General features: G+C 34.2%; 1 long non-coding RNA gene across 1 annotated transcript; it reads left to right on the forward strand.

The window, feature by feature from the left end:
- Nucleotides 1-4,148: 4,148 nt before the first annotated feature.
- Nucleotides 4,149-17,554, forward strand: LOC131167050 (uncharacterized). The gene is made up of 3 exons (XR_009139972.1): nt 4,149-4,382; nt 7,159-7,257; nt 17,331-17,554. It is a non-coding gene; the product is annotated as an uncharacterized LOC131167050 (long non-coding RNA).
- Nucleotides 17,555-18,113: the final 559 nt, after the last annotated feature.

Genomic DNA, 18,113 nt, shown 5'->3' on the forward strand with positions numbered 1-18,113 from the left:
TTCTTTACTATTTCCTTCTTATGACTTGTTCTCTCTACCAACCAAAATCCAATCAAAATTTTGAATCAATCCCTCTCTCTCTCTCCATGTCAATTTAAGACTTAAGAGTAATTAAAAATCAAAACTCACAAACTTGACTCTCTCGATCTCTCTTTATCTCATCCTCAAATTACTAATCAAAACTCAAAACTCATAGATTATCATAGATATATTTCTTTGCTTTATACATAATACTTACAATAATTTTTTTCTATTTTTTGATAATTAATGGCTTTTTGTTTAATTTTACTCATACTAGTATATGATTTTTATTTAATTTTATGGGATTTAATATATTCTTCTTATTAACTATAGATAAATCAAATTAAAAATTTATGAGATGATTTCAAAATATTATTTTTATTTGTGATACGATTTCAAAATAATAATCATAGGTAAAGTGTTACTCCTATTAATAAAATTAAAGAAAATTAAACTAATAAGAACTGTAGACATTTACTTATATAAGCGGTTACAAAAATTTGAATCAATTTTGATAGATGGTAAATAAATTAAATTGCAAATTTATGAGATTATTTTAACCTATTAATTTTATTTGTGACATGATTTCAAAATTATATTTATAAATAGATTACTCCCATTAGTAAAAATAAAGAAAAAGAAACTAATTAAAATTGTAGAGATTTACTTATCACTACAAAATTATGCACTTAGAAACAAACTTAGTAAACTTAGTTGATTTAAGTACTTAGATGTTCAAGTCTGGCATGCAAGGTCCACGCCAAGTGGGGTCAGTTCCGACATGTCCGTGACGTTGAGTTGGACATGTCGTAGCTAACGGAACCCAAAAACTCCTCTTCGGTTGAAAATTAGGCGTTTAGAAGCAAACTTAGTTGATTTAAGCACTCGGGTGTCCAAGTCAGGCATACCCTCTCCAAACCAAGTGAGGTCAGTTTTGACACGTCAGTGACGTTGAGCTGGACATTCCGAAGCTGACGGTGCAAAAAAACTTCTCCTCGACTGATCAAACTTATATATTTAAAATTGTATCATTTGTTGTTAACTATGTATAATCATTATTGCTATCAAATCATTTGTACTTATAGTGTAAGAACCTGACCCGAGATAAATGTATTAAATAAATGAGGAAAAGAGAAGGAAAATTTAAAAGGTAAAAATCAACAGGGCTCGTCGACGAGGCTTCTTTGCTCGTCAACGAAGCCTTTTGTTTAACTCGCCGACGAGATTCAGTAGCTCGTCAACGAGGAGATGCTGAGAGATTTTGGGAAATTCTGAAATGTCAGTCTCGTCGATGAGGCCACCTTGGCGTTAACGAACTTCCTTCTGTGGCTCATCAACAAGAACGTCGTCTCGTCGATTAGTCTAGCTGGGTCAACTTGTTTATAAATATCCTTGGCTTTACTTAATGGTTAAGAAACCAAAAATCTCTCTCTCTCTCTCTCTCTCTCTCTCTCTCTCTCTCTCTCTAGGATTTCAGGTTGTCAGTTATCAAAATCAACGATCTGATGTTGCTACATGGATTAAGAGGAGAATCTCTACGTTTATAGCGAATTGGAAATTCATTTCGGGGATTTTCGGGTTTGGACCAAAAATCGAGGTAAGGGTCTGATTTCGTTTTCATCTCGGTATATTTGTAGATAATAGTATTGTAAGGAAGTATTGCTCTTCGTTGTTTAGGTTTTGGTACCTCGATTCATAGTTTTGGAGTCGTTGAGCTCGTGTTTTGGTATTCTGTAAAAGGTAAGGGGATTCTGTTTATATCAGTTATTTTTTAAATCGGAATCGGTAAACATGTAGTTTACGATTGTATGTATGTTTTGGCTACTTATTTGAGAAAATCAATCGAGTGAAAATATGGAATTTTTGGGTTACAGTTTTGGGGGAAATTGGGGGTTTCGGGTATCATCTCTAATTCTGTTAGAAAATCGTATGTTGTATAAAACTGTAGTAACGAGATAACCGTACCTGTATTTGTATTAAACTGTTTTCTCGAATTGAAAACGATATGATTGTTGTATACTCAAACAAGTGTGGAATGAACTGTTGTATGTAAAATGTTCTAGGTTTTGTAAAACAGCTGTGATGGCTAATTACCATAAGCTGATGGGCATAAGAACATAAGTTCCAAAATTATTCCAGGCTTTGTGAAATTTGCCACGTCTCAACTAATTACCGTGGGAAAATGTCATGTCTCGGCTAAATACCGTGGGCGAGAGTGTCTAACTCTATATCTGAGGGTGTGAAATATCGCATGTTTGTTTCGACTAGTCACCGATGGGTGTTAGTGGACACCGTATTAGCAACGATATCGCTGTGAAGCTTCGGTTATTGCAGGGTATCGGGTGCTTGAGTGTGATGACACTGACCGTATGTTTGGTATCGTATGTACTCGAACTGGATTGTGAAAATACTAGAACTGTATTGTGTTATGTTTTATGTCGAAATAATACTTGTATGTCACACATTGACATAACTTATTTTCTTCCTTACTAAGAGATGTTTCACCCCGAATATACAAATATTTTTCAGGTCCTTTGAGTAGCCAAAACTAGCATCCTAGCGTTCGGGAGTGTGGGTGTCGGTTAGCTACGTATAGTACTTAAGTAAGTACTGATTTTTGTAATCGGGTTGTCATTGTTGGGTTTTGTAGACACCTAGGGTATGCACTGTATTTTGGAGCGTAGACTCTAGTCTTGTATAGACTCTGGTATGGTACGTTGTGTGTATTAGAAAGAACTTTTTCGCTGCATATTTGATGTGTATGTATGTGTATGTGATTGGGTATATGGTTTACGTGTACCCCACGGGGTCGGACCCTCATTCGGTGTAGTATCATGTATGTTTTAATTGATACAGAGACAAGTTAGGTTACTAAATTCACACCTGGGGCCCATTTGCGGGTTCGTGGCATGACATATAGTACGTATGTATTCAAAAAATTTATATTAATTTTTTGTATAATTATTACTTTGTAGGGTCTGCGGTCTATTGAATGATAATGAGGACAACGACGAGCATAATGATAATGATGCAGACTATTTTTTATTTATTTATTGTTATAGAAATAGATCATGTATTATATATGATATATACACATTCTAATAGTTTTTATGTATATATTTTTGTTTTTTGAACTATATACATTGATCCTCAATTATAGTTCAATATTATGTGTACAGAAAATTAATTACAGGGCTCTCCCAGGAATTAATGCATGATTTTTTTTTAAAAAAAAAAATTAAATTATTATAAACTTTTAGTGATACTTTTATAACTGTCACTAAAAGTTGGGAAATAGTGACGGTTCAAAATCGTCGTTATAATGTGACTATTGGTGAAGGTCCTCAAATCGTCACTTTTTAGGATCCTCACTAATAGTATGTCTTTAGTGACAATTTTAAAACTTTCACTTATAGTACGTCATTAGAGACCGTTTTAAAATCCTCATTAATAGTATGTATTTAATGACGATTTTCAGCCAAAAAATTGTGTTAGTTATAATGACGGTATTAGTTTTGAGTGATGGTTACTCTCCATCACTGATAATCAACTGTGACTGCCGTTATAGTCACCACTCTGTAAGCATCACTAAGTCATCACTAATAAATATTAGTGACGACTTTCTATTATTAGTGACAGTTTAAAAGACTTCTTTTTTTTGTAGTATATATAAATGCCTATAAAAAATTTAATTTAATTGTGATTAGTGGTTATTGGCAAATTTAATTCAAACATTAGTAGTTATAAAAATTAAACTAAAAATTTATAATACAATTTCAAAATATTTACAATTTCATTATGCATCAATTTCAAATATTAATCATCTTATCGAATAATGAAAAAATTATATTCAACTATAATTAACTATTATAGAAAATTTTAATTCAATTTATTCGTTATTACAAAAGCTAAATTACTAATTTATTTTACAGTTTTAAAATATTAATAATTTTATTTATGACTCGGTTTCAAATTATATATTAATTGAGCAATTAAAAATTAAAAAATAACTTAAAAAACACCCCAAAATCTATATATATATATATATAACAATTTAGTAGATTTTTAATTTTTTAAGGATATCAAGTGATTAGTCTATTATTAAAATATGTTATCTTTCAAAATTATTTTTTAAAATTTTATTCCTCAAATTAAACCCTAAAAATCCCAAATCCCCGAACTCCAAGCCCCTTTCTTTTACCTACGGCCTACCCCAGCCGCAGTCCGCAGCCCGCAGCCCGCAGCCAGCTGCTCTTTCCCTTAACCCGAGTCTCCGACGGAAATCTGATAGAGGTCCATCTTCTCCGGCCTTTAGCCCCTAGTGTCCGGTGATTCAGCTCATAGTCTTAGACGGAAATCTGGTATGCTTACAAAATCTTTTTTTTTTTTTTTCCAAAAGCCGGAGGGAACGGCGGTCGAAGCTGTGAGTCATGCGTGGGCGAGCGATTTCACTGAATGATCCCCATGCTTTGCAGTAAGCAGGCTGAAAACATGTAAACTTTGTTGGATCTAAGGCATCCACCAGAGATGACTCGGATTCACCAACAAGTCAACTACTGTGGTGTATGGATTTGTTGGGTGTTCCCACTACTTCCCAGCATGTCTAAAGTATTGAAATAATTTTTTTGTAGATTTATGGGTTGGACATTGGTGATGTCTTAGAATATGGTGGTTCTGTTTTTCTGTAGAAAAAGGATTCAGCTTGATGAATAAATAAATTAGGGAAACTAACAAAAACAAAAGTAAAGCACCATCATGTTCTAAAACTTGATAGTTTTACACAATAAAAATTTAATATTTTATGAAGAAAAAGTGTTATTTATGAAGTAAATGATTTTAGTCAATTTGTATTGATTTCTAGCAGCCACTGAATATTCCTAAATTTGCCATGTGAAAGTTTATTTGTATTTATTATGTGGTAGTGCTAATTTTGTATTAGTGATTAAACTGTACATTGTAATATTCGTATGTAGTTTTTATTTTATCCCCATTTCATTGGTCGATTGCTCTAATTAAACCACAATTTTATACATGTCTATGTTGTTAGTGATAATAATTATTTGTATAATATCAATAGTCTTTTTTTCTTTTATTCTTGTAAACTATATAAACCATCTTTTATCCTTGCTTTTTTTTTTTTGGATAACGCCGAGTGTCCGGGCTTAACCCGACTAATCCCACGTTAAGAGCAGCTAGCCCATCACATTCCTGGAGGTAAACGCGGATGTGCAACGCAGCAGCCAGGAATCGATCCGTGCCCACACATCGTGAGATGCCAACACCAAGACCGCCCTTTGCCACTGCGCCATATGCTCAGGGGAACCATCTTTTATCGCTTGTACAACACTAATGATTCAATGAAAACTTTTTCTTTTCCCAATCTTTTGCTCCTCTTTGATTCTATCATGGTAGTAGAGCTTTACTATATGGAATTTCGCATCTCGTCCATCGACTTTATGGATCTAACTTTGCGGTGAGTTGACTAGGGGGTTACAAGGTGCAACGCGCCCTTGCTCGGGGTTCAGGGCGAAGGCCCGAAATTTTATTTATTTATTATTTTTTTGGAGTGTCTCTACGGTTTGATTATTGTTTTCTGGCGAATTCTGGTTGTTGGCGAATCTGGACGTGGTTTACTTTTGGTTCGAGTTTGACTCGTGATTTGTTGGATTCTTGTTTGGCTCGGTATTGACATGTTTGGTTTCGATCTTGCCATTCTCAGATTAATTTGTTTCTTATATTTTGGATATATTTGTTGTCATTCGTCATGGCTAATGAACGAGATGATTCTCTACAATTTATTAGTGTGCGGTTAGATGGTAAAAAATATTCTTATTGGAGCTATGTGATGAGAAATTTCTTAAAGGGTAAGAAGATGTGAAGTTATGTCTCGGGTCTAGCTTGTATTTAAACCTGTGAAGTGGGTTGATAAATATGAGGACTTATTGGATGCGTGAGATATTCATAACTCTAAAGTTATTACTTGTATCAATAATTCTGTTTATAGTCGCATTGGGATTCAATTGGCAAAATATGAAATTGCTAAGGAGGTTTGGGACCATTTGGAAAGATTGTATGTTCGGTCTAACTTTACTATGGCAAGATTGTATGTTCGGTCTAACTTTGTTGTGGCAAAATTATATGTTCGATCTAACTTTGCTGTTCAGTATTAATTCGAGATGGATATTCGAGGACTTGAACAAAAGGATATGAGTGTTTAGAATTTTTATTCAGCTATGACTGATCTTTGGGATCAATTGACTCTCATAGAATCTATGGAATTACAGAAGTTTGCTTCATATATTGCCCATAGGGAAGAGCAGCGATTGGTCCAATTTTTTATGGCTCTCTGTGATGATTTCAAGGGCATTTGTAGATCAATTTTACATCGCCTTCCACAGCCTTTAGTTGATTTGGTGGTCAGTGAGTTGTTGGCAGAGGAGACTCGTCTCAAATTTCAGACTAGAAAGAGAACATATCCCCCATCTGCATCCGTTTTGGCTGTTCCTCCTAAACCACCTTCCTTAAGTCATAATTGATCTTCGCCCCGCCCCAACAATGAGTGCAACTTTTATAAGGAGAAGGGACATTGGAATGCTCAGTGTCCAAAATTGGTGAATAAGACTCAAACTTCACAGCCGTGGCAAAATGGAGGAAAGTCATCTCAGTGTTCAGGAGGTCCAATGCCCCAGTAGTGGCGATCAGGAGGGCACCAATCTAATACAACAGTTGTTGCCCCTACATCGAATAACTCAGGGAATGCTTTCTCATTTGATCCTCGTATGAGTGCCCTTGCTGAACTTTTCCTGAAATTTCTTGCTTCACAACCATATGCCATATCCACTTCATCTGCACCAAGTTTGTCATCTTTGTGGGTTTTAGATTCTGGTGCATCTCATCATATGCCCCCTAGCTTCTCTTCATTTGTGTCTATACATCTATCATTTTTTTCAAATTCTGTGCTAATTGCTGATGACACTTCTATGGCTTTAAAAGGTGTTGGTTCCATTCATACTCATTAACTTCTCACTTTCAGATGTTTATTGCATTCCTAAACTAACCATGAGTCTTGTCTCTATTGGTAAATTGTGCGATGCTGATTATTTTGTTCATTTTTTCTCTACTTCTTGTCATGTGCAGGATCCTCAATCCAGGAAACTGATTGGGATAGGCCGTAGAGAGGGTGACATGTTTGTTTTGGATGAGCTGCGTGTTCCTAATTATGTGGCAGCATCGAGAGTAAGCCTTTCTTCGTTCCGCTTGGATTCCTCATTTTTGTTTTTTATTTGTGACATTCTAGACTTGGTCATGTGTTAGCCTCTCGTTTAAAAATTTTGGTATCTAGTGGTGTTTTGGGTGACCTACAAAATACATGATATTTCCGATTATAATGGTTGCAAATTGGCAAAGTTTCTGCATTAACTTTTAATCACAGCATGTCTAATTCTGTTGCACCATTTGATTTAATTCACTCTGATATATGGGGTCCTGCCCTTGTTGACACAAAAGGGGAGTCTAGATACTATGTTTTTTTTTTATTAATGATTATACTCGATATTGTTGGGTATATTTAATGAAACATCGATTTGATTTCATCCATATCTATACTGTCTTCCGATCATTTGTTCATCAATTTTCTTATACTGATACTCCTTAACAAAATGGTGTTGTCAAAAGAAAACATCGTCATATTGTTGAAAAAGCTTGCTCGCTTCTCTTGTTTGCTAAGGTTCCTAGTGAATTCCAAAGGGAGGCGGTTCTTATAACGGTACACTTGATTAATAGAATCCCCACATCCCACAATTTTGGCCTCCCCCCTTGGGAAAAATTATGTGGGTTCCCCCTGATTGCTCCTCTCTAAAAGTCTTTGGTTGCCTATGTTTTGTCATTTGTCCCACTATTGTGCGTACTAAATTATTGCCATGTCCTGCCATGTGTGTCTTCCTTGGTTAAGGAGAGGGATAGAAGGGTTATAGGTGTTTTGATCCTATTGCTCAGAAACTATGTCTCTCGTCATGTTGTCTTCCTCGAATACATTCCTTTATTTACCGTTCCTATTAGCTCTCCTCATATGGCATAGCCAAACCTTATTCGTATTGACCCTTTCTCTGATGATGCAAATGACGGTGATGATGATGCCCCTTTTGCAGTCCCCCAAGAATCTCCTGTGCTTGTGGATTCTCATCAGTCTTGCTATCCCAAGCGTGCTCGTAAGTCCACTCAATTACCATATTTTGCTTATTCTTGTTGGTTCTTTCACTTCCTTTTTAGTGGCTATTCACCCACTTTGTGAGTCTACCTCGTATAAGGAGGCTGCTTGTGATTCTCTTTGGCAACAGGCTATGGCTGAAGAAATTTCTGCGTTGCATAAAACTTATACTTGGGAGTTGGGACTTGGTGTCACTCCCTCCTAGTAAGAAATCGATTGGTTCTCGTTGGGTTTACAAAATCAAAACAAAGTCAAATGGTTTTATTGAGCGATACAAAGCTTGTTTGATTGCTAAGGGTTTTTACCCAAGAGTATGTTATGAATTATGAGGAGACTATTGCCCTGGTTGCCAAGATGACAACTGTTCGTGCTCTTATTGTTGTAGCTTATGTTCATCGGTGGGCTATTTCTCAGTTGGATGTTAAAAATGCTTTCTTGAATAGGGATCTATAAGAGGAAGTTTACATGGTACGTTCGCCTAGCGTCTCTCATAACCCAGGTGAGGTTTGCAAACTCAAGAAAACTTTATATAGTCTCAAACAAGCCCCTCGAGCTTGTTTTGAGAAGTTTTCGATGGTTGTCACTTCTCTTGGCTTCTCTTCAAGTGCTCATGATTCAGCTTTATTTGTTAAGCGTCCTTTTGCTAGCCGTATCATTCTTTCTTTATATGTTGATGATAGGTTATTACAGGTGATGATGTTGATGGTATTGTGGACTTGAAAAAAATGTTGGCTTAGGAGTTTGACATGAAGGATTTGGGACCACTCTGCTACTTCTTGGGAATTAAAGTCACCTACTCCCCCAAAGGTTACTTGCTCTCCCAATCGAAGTATGTTGCAGATATTCTTGACCGCGCTCATCTCACTGATAATCGAATTGTTGATACTTTTGAGGTTAATGCCCGCTACACTCTCACTGATGGTATTCCCCTATCTAATCTTACCTTGTATCGTACTATTGTTGGTAGTTTGATCTATTGGACTATTACTCGCCCAGATATTGCTTATGCTGTCCACATCGTGAGTCTGTTTGTTGCTTCACCTACATCTATGCATTGGTCAACTGTTATGCGCATCTTGCGATATCTTCAAGGGACTCTTTATCAGAGTCTTTTATTCTCATAAACCTCGTCGTTGAAGTTTTGTGCCCACTTTGATACGAATAGGGCTACTAATCCTACTGATCGAAAATCCACTACCAATTTTTGTATATTTTGAGGTGACTCCCTTATTTCTTGGAAAAGCAATAAGCAAGCAATTGTTTTGCGCTCTTCCACCGAGGCTGAATGTCGTGCAATGGCGCCTACCACAATTGAGATTGTGTGGCTACGTTGGTTGTTGACTGATATGGGTGTTTTATTTTTTGCTCCTACTCCTTTGTGTTACGACAATAGGAGTGTTATCCAACTTGTAAGGAATTTGGTGTTTCATGAACGGACTAAACACATTGAAATTGATTGTCATGTCACCAGACACCACCTTCGGCAAATGACTATGACTTTGCCCTTTGTTCCCTCCTCCAAGCTGGTTGTTGACTTCTTTACAAAGTCCCACATTGTCTAGCGCTTTCGTTTTTTTGGTTGACAAACTCTCGATGCTTCTTGCTACTGCATCGTGAGTTTGAGGAAGAATGTTAGCGATAATAATTATTTGTATTATATCATGGTAGAATAGTCTTTCTCTTTTATTCTTATAGGCTATATAAGTCATCTTTATTTCTTGTAGAATCCTAATGATTTAATGAAAGTGTTTTCTTTTCTCAATCTTTTGCTTCTCTTTGATTGTATCATATGTATTATATGCTAATGTAATATATGAGAACATTATAAAGAGCTTGTTTAATGATTCATTTTTATGTCATTATTGCTTTTGTTTCCAATGTACATATGTGCATGGGGATCAGAGCGTGGATGAGATAGGAAAAGAAGGCTAGTTGTTGCTTATCCTTATTTTGCTTCTCTCCAAGTGGATTTTGCAATTTGCTAATGAAAATTTGTTAGGGAGGCGGGAAGATTTCAGAAATGGTCATAATTAATGATGCTCTCATTAGAAACTTAATCTATTTTTGTAATTGTTGAACTTTTATTTTTCTTTATGTTCATATTGGTTAGGATATGTTGTGCTTGCCGCTTGGACAATATTTTGATGTTGAATTAGGAAATCTTTTATATTGTGGTGTTTGTGGCCATGTGAGGACATTTTATTAATTTTCAATTTTGTTTTCTTGTGGATGTTGGATATATCATCCACTCATTGTGGTTATGGATTGGAAATCTAGAAATTAGTAGCGACATGCTTTTTCTTAGATTGATGATTTCTTATTTATTGTTATTTGATTATTTTCATAAATATTATATTTCTACGATATTTAGATGAAATGATGTTATTAAAAACTATGCTCAACATCGGTGGAATCAAGTTGAGCTCGAGCTTTAATTGTAATTCCGAGTTGTATTTGAAGCTCAACTTGTTCATAAATGTAAACGAGCTTTTATGGAGCTCAAGCTTAAATTGCATTTTTGAGCTATATTCGAGTTTAGTTTGATTATAATGATAAACGAGCTCCAATTGAGTTGAGTTTGAGCTGTCTGTGAGCTTAAATTGCACTTTCGAGCTATACTGGAGCTCAGCTCGTTTGGTAATATTAAATGAGCTTCATACGAACCGAGCTTGAGTCAAGCTCGAGCTGTATTTATGTTAAATGAGTCGAGCTTGAACTCGAGCTCATTTCTAAAGTTTTGAGTTGTTTGCACTCTTACAAACCATCATCAGAGAATGAAAGGCTTGGTTTTCTTGGAACTTCTCGTTGTGAGAGGTAAAAAGACTCTTAAGGTTTCATTATACAAAATATGAAAAGAATTCTTACTAATACTACCTTATCGTCCCTAGGGGTGTAAGTGAGTCAAACTTACTTGCAAACTATTAGGACTCGATTTGTTCCCTATCTCGACTCGACTCGATTTTACCAAGTTCAAACTCAATAATAGTACTAGAGTTGAGTTTCGAGCCCAATCAAACTTTTTATTTTTATTTTTATTTTTTTTATATTTTATATCTCATACAATATATATTTTATAAATATATTTTATATTATATGTGTATTAAATATTTTTTATATATGTATTTAATATAAATTTGCAATCGAGTCGAACTTGAGTTTTATGTACTTATAGTTGAATCGAGTTTAAGTTTAATAATTAAGAGATTGATCGAGTTCGAATCGAATTTCGAGCTTAGCATTTTCGAGTCATGTTAAATTCGAGTATTTTACTGTTTTGACTCAACTGGACTTAAATACATCCCTAATTGTCCCTGACTAGACCAACCTATTGGCCTTGGACCTTATTCCCATCACTAAATTTAGGTTATGAAGTCTGGTATTAACCTAGATGGCTAGCCACTACTTTTAAGTTAGCTTAATAAGACCACTATTGTCTACAAGCTAATTAATTTGAGTCCATCAAATGACGACGTAATTCGAGCCTATTAAAAGAGTTCAAACAAACTTATAATAATTGAGCTAATCACAAACTAAAACAAGCCAAGCACACCCAAAGTTTGGCTTGTTTTGTTAAATGAATGTCAAATTTTGGTTTGGGAATTGATTATCGCTCTTATCGAATTGATTTTCTAAATAGGTTTGTGAATAACTTAGTTCATTTGCATTTTATAGTCTTATTGGTAGCAGTTATATTTCACAGATAAAAGTATGAATAATGTAACTCAATTCATGTAAACAAACAAATATTATTTTCTTTTAAAAGTAAGACAAAATATTTCTAAAAGAAACTTTTTATAATGAAAAAAAATTAGATAAAATTACATTTAAAATTTTTTTAAATAGGTTAAAATTGAAACTAAAAAAAAAAACCATTTGTTTAAAAAAGTTTAAACCTAATGATATTGTAAATTGCAAAAAAAAAAAAAAAGTATTTGCTAAAATGGGGCAAGCAAATTCTTCCTATATATTCTAAAGTTATTGGAAGTGTCTAACATCATTGTCATAAATAATAATCTAACTTCTAAAAGATAAATTTAAAAAAAATAAAATTACTCATTGGAAGTACCCTTAAATAATAAATTTTAATTTATTTTGAAATTGAAAAAAATTAATTGACAATTATGTAAATAAAACTGAAATTATAAATATTTTAAGTAGCAAACAAAATCTAAAGATTGTAAAAAACCTTATTGATATTTTCATTTGAAGAAGCCATATATGAAGATTTAGACAAAATAAAAATAATGAAAAATGTATATGATAACTAATTTTATATCAATATTCAAATATAATATTTTAAACAATTTTAATTATATCATTCTTGTCGCATCACATTTTATTTTTTAAAATTTGTTGCGTCATTGTATCTATGTTGTTGTACTATAATATTTTTTAAATTTTTTTATGTTACTTAAATATTCGTATGAAAATACTAATTGAAAAGTAAATTAAGCTAGTACACTATGGGAAAAATTACATATCTTATAGTCATTAGTTGCTACTTATAACTCTTTTTTTATGTCAATTTTTTGTTCATGCTGAAAAGTCTTTAACATTCCTTAAATATTTATAATAAAGGTAACATACAAGAAAATATGCTCTGTAAATAACTACTTTCTCATTTCCATTTAAATAACTACCTATATATATATATTGTAACTAGGAGTTGATTGAATATTTCCATGAGTAAAGATGCTAAGGTCATGCGCAAAACAAATGTTTAACAGTTTTTAAATTCTTGCATTTATGATGGTAATTAAGTTAGATTAATGTCTTGCAAAGCTACTTCTTAAGGAGTTTGCTAAGACAAATAAGTAGAGAAAAATATGGGATCTCCCAACTCTACTAATTATTTATTCATTAAAAATCTACATGCGCACATGGCTCTCGTGTAGAGATATATATATTGAATATACTAAGTTAAAAAAAAACGTAAAAATATCTTTTTTTTAAGTTGTGGTCTCATCTAAATAAATTATGAAGAGTTGAAATATGCTATACAAAAGGTGCATTAACAAATAACTTTTTAAATGTATAAGCGTAAATAAACTAATATGTTAGGTGTGCATTTCACATGCATAATGTCAAGTTCTTATGATCATTCTTTGTCCTTATATAGCGATTGAACGATATAAGGTTCTACGTAACAGTAACTTTTGAATCACCCAATAAGGAATCATTGATTAGATTATTTACTCAGTTATAGTTTTGGTCCAGATAAATTGCATTTACATTTCTCTATTCCATATCTCGAAATCTTTCATCATCTATCATATTCTCGTGTTAAACACTAATTTTAAATTTCAAGAATGAGTATGTCATAGTGGCAAATAGTAGTTACAACTACATGCTACAATATTTCTAAAATTTCAATAGAATTCGTAGATACCCCATTTGTTTGGTGTTTTATATAGCAAATTTTTATTTATTTACTTATTATTAATTAATTATTTTTAGGCACGGTTTCTCATTTCACTCATCCTCACTCGAGTATGCATGCATTAGACCATATATAGATCGTAAAAAATGAAAAAAAAAAAAAAATGATGATAAATACAAAAGAAAAAGGAAAAAATAAAGAAAGCAGCCGCAGCATCCTTGGGCCAGCCTCCTAATGTCCTGGCACCTGCACACACACAGAAAAGAATCTTAAGTTAGTTGCAGCCTAATGGAGAACCCAATCTTGGGCTCAACATTACATTTGGGCCCAAAGTGGACCTGGGTTCTATTTAAGACCCAATTTGGGCCTGTTTGCATTTTGAGGCCCATTGTGGGCTTAGGTCAATATTAACAAGAATATTTATTATTGATAGCATTTTTGGCTTTAAAAGAATAATCCTTCAAGCTTGAAGGCATGTCCTATTAAGTTCCAAAGATAACTCCTCCCTTATTCTAATACACTCTTTTATTGACTATGAAGGCTTCATCATCTACAAGTTGAAGACTTTTAAGATTAAATACGTTATGTCTTCTCATTCTTGTCGTAAGTTTTCAGTTTTTAAAAACGGTTTCAATCATTACTTTTCAATTATTATTTTGTTTTTCTTTGAAGTTCAATGTATTTTTTTTTTTTTTTTGTTTCATATATTTTAATCTTCATTGAAAGACTTGAACCGTTGATTTTAGGTTTCTTTGTTGTTTATACAAAGACCTTGTTAGGCCTCATTGAACTTAACCCAAGTTTGGTAAACATTAAACAAAATGCGGTCCATCTATATTGAATAATTCCTTTCAAAATAAATTAAATTCCAAATGAATTTATTAAGCCAAATCAGATTTAGTTTTATCAAGCTAATTTGACTACAAAACTTATTTTGAAAGAAAAGTCTTGGATTGGATCGTATAACTTTGACAAGTTCTATTATGTATCTTCGATGAAAAATGTGTGAATTCGATATTGCTTCCATCATGAAAGATTTTAAACAACAAATAGATACAAACATTAAAGTAATTTGAACAATAAATGAATTTATCTATACACGACAATTAAACATGCTAATTTTTATTCATTAATAAATTTAAGTTGTCACACCCCGAACCCCGAATGTGGGCCCTAGGGTGTGATATGAGAACCTAACTTATATATGTATCATACAAACATCCATGATACTAATAAATATAAGGGTCCAACCCGATAGGGCTTGCAGATACTTTACTCACAACCACTATTCAATAATGCAGCGGAATATATTTCAACCTATTACATTCATTCATATTAGAGTACTAAGTTTGTTATAATACAAAACATCAACCCAATGTATCCAACATAATCCAAAATAGCATCTCGACTACAGCTCAGTACTCACAACATCACTTACAAAAATTAATAGAATACTACGCTCTAGAACCCTCTAGAATAGAATGCTAGGTCCGACTACCTAAAGGACCTGAAACAGATTTGTATGATTGGAGTGAGACACTTTTCAGTAAGGGAGAATCAGGTTATATCAGTGTGTGGGCAGATGAGTGTTATTCCAATAAGAAACAAAGCATTTCGCATTTCCAGTATTTTCACAAATAGTTCCAGTATATTTCACAATTATTAGTATAATTCGGCAAACCGACATGTCATTTTTGACCCCACTGTACTGAACCGACGTTCCTCAACCCTCGATATTAATCGGCAAATCGGCATGTCATTATTGACCCCACGGTATTGAACTAGAATTTTAGTAACTATAATCCGACAAACCGACATGTCATTATTAACCCACAGTGTTGAACCAACACAAATGTAGTGTTTTCACACTCTTCGGCATAAACAAGCAATTTATGACCATTAGTATTAACCTGACATGTCTTACGACCTCAAGATATTAATCCGAAATGTCTCAGAACCCGAACCGTGATAAATGGGTAAAATAAATAAGAGAGGGGTAAAATTTGTAGTGACCCGAATAATAGCATTTTAATAATTAAGAGAGAGAAAATAGATACAGAAACAGAAGGAGGTCGCGTTCGTCGACGACATTGCATTTTGGGATATATATTAAATAATCAAAATTGCAGAAAATTGTCAGGCTTCGTTGACGAACACAGGGTTTCGTCGATGAAGGTCTTCAGAATTTCGTCGACGAACACAGGGCTTCGTCGACGAGAAAATACTGAGAGAGGGTCTGGGGCGGTTTGAATTTCGTCGACGAATACAGGGCTTTGTCGACGAATTTACTGAAGAATTCATCGACGAATTTGGCAGTATACAAAGTGGGAAAACCAGGTTATTTTCATTTCTCTCGCCGCTCTCTCCTTCCTCTCTCTCTCCTACGATTCTCTCTCCCTTTTCTCTTCATTTTCGGCCCCACCAGTCGCCGGATTGACGATCCGAAGCTTCCATGACGCTCCTGGTGGAGTTCTTTATGCATCTACCAGAGCGGATCGTCGGGAAATCGGAGTTGGAAATCATCCCAAATTTAGGGTAAGACCTTTTAGTCTCCTTTTGGCCTTGTGGTAGTTATAGGAAATGATACAGACAGAAAAATACTGATGTTTAGTTCTGACAAATATTGGTTTCAGGGAGTTTTGTAGGAGGCCCTGCGGGTATCGGGCTAGAGTACGGTAGGGGTTTTTCAGAGATAAGGTAAGGGATATATGCTATGCTAGGAAGTTTCAAAATGTTATACAGTTTATTTATTTAAGAAAATTATGTATTAAAGTATGGTGTGGCTTTAGATTATGTATGTAGTACGGGAGTGTGTTCTATGAATTGTATTTTCATGATTTTATGTATTTCAGTGCTATGATTATGTGAATTACAGTACCATGATTTTACGGATTTTAATACCATGATTATACAAATTATGGATACAGTATTATGATATGTAGTTCCAGTATTATGATTCACAGAGTTAAAGCATGCCATGTTTTCTATTACCATGACATACAGAGTATACAAACAGAGTATTTACAGAGTACATAGACAATTATACAGAGATAGCATCGAGATGCTACAGTTACGGTATTTATAGTACAGAAAGAAAGAGTTATGGTAATTTTGAAAACATGATGAAAACAGTGAAAGAATATATATGAATATGTATATAGTATCAGACCCTGTTTGACCATACAGTTTACAGAGTACGGTACTGTAGCTACATACAGTTTACAGTTTACAGAGTGCAATCGCCTATTCAGATAATAAGCTGTAGGTCGATCATATAGTACCCTTGACGTGGACAGGCTCCCCATCAGATATGGGTGGAGGTGGGCAGATCGACCGAGGGAGTATAGTGATTTACCTGGTTGGCCAACCAGTGTAGATCCCGCCTACGGGCCGCACAACCTTGTCATGAGGGGTTAAATCATGACATATAGATATCCACAGGGAAATGTTTACAGTTATTATTATGTATATTCTGATTTATAGAGACAAGAGAGTTACTTATGTATGTTAGAAGTATTTTGAATAGTAACTTAAATACAGATGTGTTAAATGACATGAAAATGGTAATGAATATTATGAGTTGTACTGTATTTATAGATCCAGATATACATGATTATATGGAAACGGATTTTTATGATATGATGACTCATTTGCCACACACTAGTAATAACATATATCATCTTACTGAGCGTTGGCTCATCCCAGTGTTGAAACCTTTTTCAGGTGATCCAAGTAGGCGAGCAGATCAGGCTCGCAGGTAGAGGGGCGTTTGTAGTGCCCTGATAGCAAAGTGAGTACAGTGGAGGGTTTTTGTATTTGCCCTAACTAGCTGAGGGCAATTTTGGGGATTTAGTAACATATGTATATATTCTTTTGGGAAACATGATAGCACTCTGGTATTGTACAGTATGGTATATCATTATGTATGGAAATGTTTATTTGTATTATGCTTCTCGCTGCTTAGGATAATGTTATGGTATCAGAGTATGATAATTATTACAGTAGAAAAAATAATCATGTTAATTAAGCAGGTCGTTACAGTTTGGTATCAGAGCCTAGGTTTGTTAGGTTCTGTAGACTTTAGAATGCAGCAGAAGTAATACCAGAGTGTAGGAAAAAGATTTGAGGAGTTGTTGTAGCAACCCTCAATAAAATGTAACATAATAAATCAAAAATCAACTCGAACCCGTGGGTAACGGGGACAGCTGTCAAATGCAGCGAAAAACCTAGCAGCAGTAAACATAAAATCTCAAACATCCAATCATCAAACATAATACCAGAGTTATTTACATTCCAAAATACTATATTTATTTACAATCTTTCAAAAAGTAAAAAGTGACACTAGGACCTTGCAACAAAAATTTCCTAGTACTAGTTCAACGCTTGCCCTTCTAGTAGGGAAGCTCCACTCACTCAACGGCGGCCTTGACCCGCTGGTTTCTCTGGGTTTCCTGAAAAATGTGTTAATGTTGGGGGCGAGACACTTCTCAGTGAGGGAAAATAAAC

The sequence above is a fragment of the Malania oleifera genome, chromosome 10, assembly GCF_029873635.1.
Source record: "Malania oleifera isolate guangnan ecotype guangnan chromosome 10, ASM2987363v1, whole genome shotgun sequence".
In the NCBI taxonomy this organism is placed as follows: Eukaryota; Viridiplantae; Streptophyta; class Magnoliopsida; order Santalales; family Ximeniaceae; genus Malania; species Malania oleifera.